This window comes from Electrona antarctica (assembly GCF_951216825.1).
Source record: "Electrona antarctica genome assembly, chromosome: 21".
Lineage (NCBI taxonomy): Eukaryota > Metazoa > Chordata > Actinopteri > Myctophiformes > Myctophidae > Electrona > Electrona antarctica.
In genome coordinates, this window is record NC_136802.1 from 5,176,870 (window position 1) to 5,186,426 (window position 9,557).

Consider the following 9,557-nt stretch of genomic DNA (forward strand, 5'->3'; position numbering starts at 1 on the left):
CATGGTACTGTAGCTCCTCTGCACTGAGATGACCTCGTCATGGTACTGTAGCTCCTCTGCACTGAGATGACCTCGTCATGGTACTGTAGCTCCTCTGCACTGAGATGACCTCGTCATCCACAGTTAACTGAATGTCACCGCAGGAGAACGGACGGACGGGCCTCATTCCCTGCTTTACATTTTAAACCCTGTTTCTAATCAACCATGCAGGCCAAGAGGTGCTGTGTTGGCATCCACTGTCGAAACGCACACAGCTACAACCTCAGTAATTACATTTAAGACACACCAGAGAGATTTATACAGTATATAAAATACCTTTGTTTTATGAGTACATTCACACAACACGAAGGTTAAGCAGCGACAAAGCGACACAATATTTATCCGTAACGCGATTTGTCAGCCGACTTAAGTACACTTTTGAGGTATCATGTATGCCTGTGTGGTCCCCGAGGCTAGCCTACTAGTTACTGAGGTATCATGTATGCCTGTGTGGTCCCCGAGGCTAGTCTACTAGTTACTGAGGTATCATGTATGCCTGTGTGGTCCCCGAGGCTAGCCTACTAGTTACTGAGGTATCATGTATGCCTGTGGTCCCCGAGGCTAGCCTACTAGTTACTGAGGTATCATGTATGCCTGTGTGGTCCCCGAGGCTAGTCTACTAGTTACTGAGGTATCATGTATGCCTGTGGTCCCCGAGGCTAGCCTACTAGTTACTGAGGTATCATGTATGCCTGTGGTCCCCGAGGCTAGCCTACTAGTTACTGAGGTATCATGTATGCCTGTGTGGTCCCCGAGGCTAGCCTACTAGTTACTGAGGTATCATGTATGCCTGTGTGGTCCCTGAGGCTAGCCTACTAGTTACTGAGGTATCATGTATGCCTGTGTGGTCCCCGAGGCTAGCCTACTAGTTACTGAGGTATCATGTATGCCTGTGGTCCCCGAGGCTAGCCTACTAGTTACTGAGGTATCATGTATGCCTGTGTGGTCCCCGAGGCTAGCCTACTAGTTACTGAGGTATCATGTATGCCTGTTGTCCCCGAGGCTAGCCTACTAGTTACTGAGGTATCATGTATGCCTGTGGTCCCCGAGGCTAGCCTACTAGTTACTGAGGTATCATGTATGCCTGTGGTCCCCGAGGCTAGCCTACTAGTTACTGAGGTATCATGTATGCCTGTGTGGTCCCAGAGGCTAGCCTACTAGTTACTGAGGTATCATGTATGCCTGTGGTCCCCGAGGCTAGCCTACGAGTTACTGAGGTATCATGTATGCCTGTGGTCCCAGAGGCTAGCCTACTAGTTACTGAGGTATCATGTATGCCTGTGGTCCCCGAGGCTAGCCTACTAGTTACTGAGGTATCATGTATGCCTGTGGTCCCCGAGGCTAGCCTACTAGTTACTGAGGTATCATGTATGCCTGTGGTCCCCGAGGCTAGCCTACGAGTTACTGAGGTATCATGTATGCCTGTGGTCCCCGAGGCTAGCCTACTAGTTACTGAGGTATCATGTATGCCTGTGGTCCCCGAGGCTAGCCTACTAGTTACTGAGGTATCATGTGTGCCTGTGGTCCCCGAGGCTAGCCTACTAGTTACTGAGGTATCATGTATGCCTGTGTGGTCCCCGAGGCTAGCCTATAGTTACTGAGGTATCATGTATGCCTGTGTGGTCCTCGAGGCTAGCCTACTAGTTACTGAGGTATCATGTATGCCTGTGTGGTCCCCGAGGCTAGCCTACTAGTTACTGAGGTATCATGTATACAATATGCCTGTGGTCCCCGAGGTATGAAGTATTAGTAGTAGGTGAAGTATTTCATGAACAAAAATCCCCCACACTGCTTCTCGCTGCGGCAGCATCAGTTTTTATTCAAATTGACAGACGTCTGGGTCCCTCTGGACCTCCATCCAAGAGCGTCTTATGTCTTTGTGTTCAAAGATGTATCTGTTTATATGAGTACTACATCCCTAAAGAATGTATTTGCATTTTCTTCATCTCATGCTCTTATCCAGACAAACCAACAATAGAACATACCGGTAAGCCTTTTGCACAGCATACCACAAAAGCACCCGCTGGCTAGTAAAGAATACAAGTGAATATTAAAGCTCTCAAGCTTTCTTTTGTTTTACCCTCTTCCAGAATAGCGATGCCTAGGGTTCATTTGGTATTAGAATAAACCTTCCAACGTGTTCCTTCCACGCGCTACGTCCAACCAGGGAAACTCCCCCCCGTCAGGTGTAAAGGAGCAACTTGGACACTCAGGCATGAAGGAAGCATGAGTTCAAGTCCGTTGCTCTCCCCATGTCCCCCATATATGGGGACTAGGTTGGCGGAGGGTGTGTAGAGCCCAGGATCACATTAGATCATTGACACAGGGGTGAAAAATGGGTTACAAAATCGTGGGATAAAAACAAAATATATATATAAAAAAAAGAATAAACCTTCCTAGTAGGCTACACCAGTGGTTCACAAACATTTTCATGTCAAGGACCCCCAATTTGACACCAATTATCCCGCAGACCCCCCCATTTGAAGAGATAATGCCAGGGACCCCCCATAAGAGAAGGTTTTTAAGCAGTGATTCTCAACCCGTTTAAATTCAAGGACCCCCAAGTTAATGACCCCCATTTAATGGCATTTCTATCTCTGGGACCCCCAATTTATATTGTAAAATCAAAGTTTTAATTTAACTCTGAGAGTGTACAAATGGAACCAAATGGACCCATAAGGGTCCATTTGGTTCCATTTGCACACTCTCAGAGTTACAGACCCATAAGGGTCCATAAGTCCATTTGGTTCCAAACTATTATTTTAGCTGTGGAGTGGGACCCCTTGGAACTCCCTCAAGGACCCCTGGACTGGCTGGTACATATAGGCCACATAGGCCATGGCCTAGGGCGGCACATTGCCTAGGACGGCAGTTAGGGCTGCCCCCCCCCCCCCCCCCCCCCCCCCTCCCAAAAGAAAAGGCAATTTTTCTGCTTTTTACACATTATGAAACTACAGAATGTAAGCTTTCATATGATGTATTGTTCATTGAAATTGGAAAATATTTGAAAAGGATATGACCCTTTGAAACAGAAAACACAAAGTAGAAAAATTGCCCTGAAAGATTAAAAAAAAAAAAAAAAAAAGAAAACTTTGTGAAAAATCCGGCCTATAGGGCGCCAAATTGCTCAGGGCCGGCCCTAACCTGACTCCGCCAGATGGGGCAGCAGAGAGTACACTGGGTTCCCCCCTCCTGCTCCCATCTGGGAACTCTCAGGCAGACTTGATGCCCGGCCACAAAACGGCCTGACCAAGAGGCCAAGAGGCAGCTAGAGGCGGGATCAAGGCAGCACTGTGTATGCCATGATCCCGCCTCTAGCTGCCCCATCTGGCGGAGTCAGGTTAGGCCGGCCCTGCCCGGACCCCACTTTGGGAACCCCTGGGCTACAGGGCGCAGGGGAAAAGTCAAAGAGCAAAGCAAGTAGAGGCCGACGGAGTTTACACTCAGAACGGAGATATGCCACCAGACGTATACAACAACAACACGACAACAGACTCAAGTATAGAAATTATACTATCTATGAAACGCTGTCAAAGTTATAGGACTGCCATATGAATGCAGAACTAATACACATGGGGCCATGTTGAAGAGAAATTAAATTCAAGACAATGTTTTTAGATAATATAGAAGATACACTTTACTTTAAGGGACAAATTCTAGGCCTTAATTAAGGCTTAATTAAGGCGTGGGTGATGCATTAGTTATCATGAACTATCATTAAATCATCATTAATTACTTGTCTTCTTCAATCAATTAATGCTTAAGTAACCCATTACTTAACCATTACTTAACCTCCGTTAATCTATCAGTAGTTAAGCCTGTTACTTAATGTGGTGTGTTTGTAGATCTGTTATTATCGGTCAGTTCTATGCTTAATTAAGCCTTAATTACGTGTATGAATTTGTCCCTTAAAGTAAAGTGTTACCGATAAAGTATACAAAACTTTCATTATAAACCATAAAATAGCATTTCTAGTATGTGTGGAAAAAGTTTGACCAATTGGTTTGTCCTTTGTATTGATGTTTTGTCATTGTTTCTGTTTGATGAATACTACAACTTGACAGAAAAGGGTATAATAAGCTAAGAACGGCTTCAGCCTATACGTACACCTGTTAAAGTATTGTTTTTGTATTGTTAGTTGTGACTAACTGTACAAGACCGGAAATAAAACGAGTCATAAAATAGAACAAACAGAGGAGAAAAAATAAAAAATACATGAGAGAGAGAGAGAGAAAAACAACTATATGCTTACTCACCACTCAGTGACAGGAGACAGTCGCCTCTTTGTTGCTGCACATGCAAATGAGTTGATGAGGAAATGGTTACATGAGCCTTTATTCACTTCCTGTGTGCACATCCTTCAACGCAGATTGGCGTGCGTGCGTGTGACTGTGCATGCATGCACGTGTGTGTGTGTGTGTGTGTGTGTGTGTGTGTGTGTGTGTGTGTGTGTGTGTGTGTGTGTGTGTGTGTGTGCGTGCGTGCGCGCGCATGTGTGTGCTGTGCAGTGAGTCTCAAAGTTTGAGTGGTTGGGTTCAATATGGGTGTTCGTAGTTATGGGGGTCCTTGAAATAAAATAAAAAAGTTTGAGAACCACTATACCCACTAAATGGAACAGAGCCTTCATTAGTATCATCTGTAACACCTGTGAAGGAAGCCGGGAAGGGGCCCAGAAGTAGGAACAGAAGTGTGCATGGAGCCCATTGTTACTCATGTGTCAACAGTAATTCTGTGTTAAACGGAGAGATGCAACCAGAAGTATGAAGGGGCTACCATTATTCTCCAGCGCTTGCTCGCTTGCTTTCCAGTGGAAGCACACCTGTTTTTGTCTTTCTTTATCTGGTGCCACAAACCTTTTTTCTTTTTCTTTTCTTCTTTTTTCCAGAAATATATTTATATGAATACGTGTTTACATCTGTGTTTACATTTGATTGCATCCCATGCTCTCTCAGTTTGGCTTGAGAATGAGCATGCTGGTCCGTCATGACCATATGTGACTACATTTGACTGAGGGACTGCCATTGGATTTTCTTGAATTTTCGTTTGTTCATGTCATATGAATGTCATATAGCTTCAAATTGACATATTGGTTGTTCAGTTTGACGCACCAGTTTTGGAGATATGGCTTATAGCGTAATGTCTTGCAGAGAAACAGCGAGTTGAGAAAACAGGCTTGAAAGGTTCACTTCTGTGGTCTCTAGCATTACACCTAGCTACATGTTTAAGCATTTATTTCATATCTACATGTCTTCTGTGGTCTCTAACATTACACCTAGCTACATGTTTAAGCATTTATTTCATATTTACATGTCTTCTGTGGTCTCTAACATTACACCTATAGCTACATGTTTAAGCATTTATTTCATATTTACATGTCTTCTGTGGTCTCTAACATTACACCTAGCTACATGTTTAAGCATTTATTTCATATTTACATGTCTTCTGTGGTCTCTAACATTACACCTAGCTACATGTTTAAGCATTTATTTCATATTTACATGTCTTCTGTGGTCTCTAACATTACACCTAGCTACATGTTTAAGCATTTATTTCATATTTACATGTCTTCTGTGGTCTCTAACATTACACCTATAGCTACATGTTTAAGCATTTATTTCATATTTACATGTCTTCTGTGGTCTCTAACATTACACCTATAGCTACATGTTTAAGCATTTATTTCATATTTACATGTCTTCTGTGGACTCTAACATTACACCTAGCTACATGTTTAAGCATTTATTTCATATTTACATGTCTTCTGTGGTCTCTAACATTACACCTAGCTACATGTTTAAGCATTTATTTCATATTTACATGTCTTCTGTGGTCTCTAACATTACACCTATAGCTACATGTTTAAGCATTTATTTCATATTTACATGTCTTCTGTGGTCTCTAACATTACACCTAGCTACATGTTGAAGCATTTATTTCATATTTACATGTCTTCTGTGGTCTCTAACATTACACCTAGCTACATGTTGAAGCATTTATTTCATATTTACATGTCTTCTGTGGTCTCTAACATTACACCTAGCTACATGTTGAAGCATTTATTTCATATTTACATGTCTTCTGTGGTCTCTAACATTACACCTAGCTACATGTTTAAGCATTTATTTCATATTTACATGTCTTCTGTGGTCTCTAACATTACACCTAGCTACATGTTTAAGCATTTATTTCATATTTACATGTCTTCTGTGGTCTCTAACATTACACCTATAGCTACATGTTTAAGCATTTATTTCATATTTACATGTCTTCTGTGGTCTCTAACATTACACCTAGCTACATGTTTAAGCCTTTATTTCATATTTACATGTCTTCTGTGGTCTCTAACATTACACCTAGCTACATGTTTAAGCCTTTATTTCATATTTACATGTCTTCTGTGGTCTCTAACATTACACCTAGCTACATGTTTAAGCATTTATTTCATATTTACATGTCTTCTGTGGTCTCTAACATTACACCTAGCTACATGTTTAAGCCTTTATTTCATATTTACATGTCTTCTGTGGTCTCTAACATTACACCTAGCTACATGTTTAAGCATTTATTTCATATTTACATGTCTTCTGTGGTCTCTAACATTACACCTAGCTACATGTTTAAGCATTTATTTCATATTTACACGTCTTCTGTGGACTCTAACATTACACCTAGCTACATGTTTAAGCATTTATTTCATATTTACATGTCTTCTGTGGTCTCTAACATTACACCTAGCTACATGTTTAAGCTTTTATTTCATATTTACACGTCTTCTGTGGTCTCTAACATTACACCTAGCTACATGTTTAAGCTTTTATTTCATATTTACACGTCTTCTGTGGACTCTAACATTACACCTAGCTACATGTTTAAGCTTTTATTTCATATTTACATGTCTTCTGTGGTCTCTAACATTACACCTAGCTACATGTTTAAGCATTTATTTCATATTTACACGTCTTCTGTGGACTCTAACATTACACCTAGCTACATGTTTAAGCTTTTATTTCATATTTACACGTCTTCTGTGGTCTCTAACATTACACCTAGCTACATGTTTAAGCATTTATTTCATATTTACATGTCTTCTGTGGTCTCTAACATTACACCTAGCTACATGTTTAAGCTTTTATTTCATATTTACACGTCTTCTGTGGTCTCTAACATTACACCTAGCTACATGTTTAAGCTTTTATTTCATATTTACATGTCGATTTCAGCTCTGACACATTATTTCAGACATGCTCTAGTATGTGAAGAGTCTGCTTGTGCTATTAACTCAATTTGGGGGGAAGTTTTTCTCCTCTGGTGAAAAGCTAGAGTTTGCATGATGGCTCTCAGTCAGATCTGGTCACATATCGTGTCCTCCATGAGAGTGATGGTGGTCCCATCCATCCATCCATGGATGGCTGTTGTTCTTCGGGGCCTCCGGCCATGATTGGGCCCCTGGCCATGATTGGGCCCCTGGCCATGATTGGGCCCCTGGCCAAAGCAAGCAGCTCAGCTCGGCTAATCTGTCACTGAGGGGCCGTCCGTCACCGAAAACAGGGCTCTATAAGCCTCGGGCGCCACGCCATGCAGCGCACGGTACACGCTGTGTGCACGCTGTGTGCTGTGTACACGCCATGCAGCGCACGGTACACGCTGTGTGCCTGTCCACCATTAGCCTTAGTTCTCTAACCCATTTACACCTGAGCACGATTCTACAAAATGTCTTCTAAATCCTGACAGTTTTCTGAAAAACCCATGTTTCTATACGTCAGTGGTGCTCAAACATTTTCATGTTTGAGCACCACTCAAACCAATATGTTCATGCCAATATGTTGTCCCCCCCCCCCCCCCCCCCCCCCCCAGAAGCAAAGACACGTTCGCTCTGAAAGAATATATATTCAAAGATTTGCACTATACATTTTCAGGATTTTTCAAAAATAGCAGACCAACTCAGTGGCCTTGTGGTTAGAGTCTCCGCCCTGAAACTGGGAGGTCGGGGTTCGATCCCCGGCTGGGTCATACCAAAGACTGTAAAAATGGGACCCAATGCCACCCTGCTTGACACTCAGCATCAAAGGGTTGGATTGGGGGTCAAATCTACTAATCAAATGATTCCCGAGCGCGGCGCACGCTGCGGCTCACCGCTCCAAGAGATGGGTCAAATGCGGAGAACAAATTTCACTGCGGTAACGTGTGTGACAAAAATCGTATGACTTTGACTATGACTTTGACCTACAAGCTCATAGCGCGGCACTCGGTGCCGCGCTATGAGCTTGTAGATCTGCTATTTTTCAATAGCTAAAGTATAACATGATGCTTAAAACACCGAAAGGGGTTCCCGCCCAGAATGGGTTAATCCTCCATTCTGTGTGTCTGCGTGCCAACTATGAAATAGGCATCAGTGTTTGCCAACAGGGCAGGGGGGTCGCCACTGATCCTCTGTGCTGGGGGGGGGGCAGGGGGGGCAGGGGGGTCGCCACTGATCCACTGTGCTGGGGGGGCGGGGGGGGGGGGGGGGGGGGGGCAGGGGGGTCGCCACTGATCCTCTGTGCTGGGGGGGGGGGGGCGGGGGGGGGGGGGGGGGGCAGGGGGGTCGCCACTGATCCTCTGTGCTGCCTGTGGGCTTTATGTAATTCAAAGGCGAGGTTCAACCCATCTATTGTTTGCATGGATGGATTTAATTCAGCCGTCGTCAAACCAAAGCTCTCGATCGCGATTCCATTTCCATGTAGCCTTAGTTCTATTCGACGGGCGGCAGAGGAGAATAAATTAAAGCCTCTGATGTTGAACTGACTATTAACCTCATCATATAAAAGGCTTTGTTGGAAAACTTCACAGAAGCACATGTGTGATGTCTGGTGTCTGTGGACGAGACCACTGTCTGTCTCGTCCTGGACACTTTTTACCCCGTGTGACATTTACACACAATGCAATTTGCCAGCATCAGATGTTGTATCTAGGCCTGGTATCAGTGGCGTGCACAGACATTTAGAGGGGAAGGTGAAAAAAGGACACCTTGTGTCCTCCAGTTTTCTGAAATAAATATTTTCACGATTTTTCAAAAATAGCAGACCTACAAGCTCGTAGCGCGCCACTCGGTGGCGCGCTATGAGCTTGTAGATCTGCTATTTTTATGTTTAAAACACCAAAAGGGGTTCCCGCCCAAAATGGGTTAAAGCCTCTGATGTTGAACTAACTATTAAATGGTAAATGGTAAATGGTGCATTTATATAGCGCCTTTATCCAAGGCGCTTTACATAGATTGTGCATTACATTCACCCATTCACACACACATTCATACACCGATTGCAGCGGAAGCCATGCAAGGTACCAACCAGCACATCGGGAGCAATTTGGGGTTCAGTGTCTTGCCCAAGGACACTTCGACATGTAGACAGGAGGAGCCGGGATTCGAACCGCCGACCCATGGATCATTGGATGACCTGCTCTACCTCCTGAGCCACAGCCGCCCTACTATTAACCTCATCATATAAAAGGCATATAAAAGGCTTTGTTGGAAAACTTCA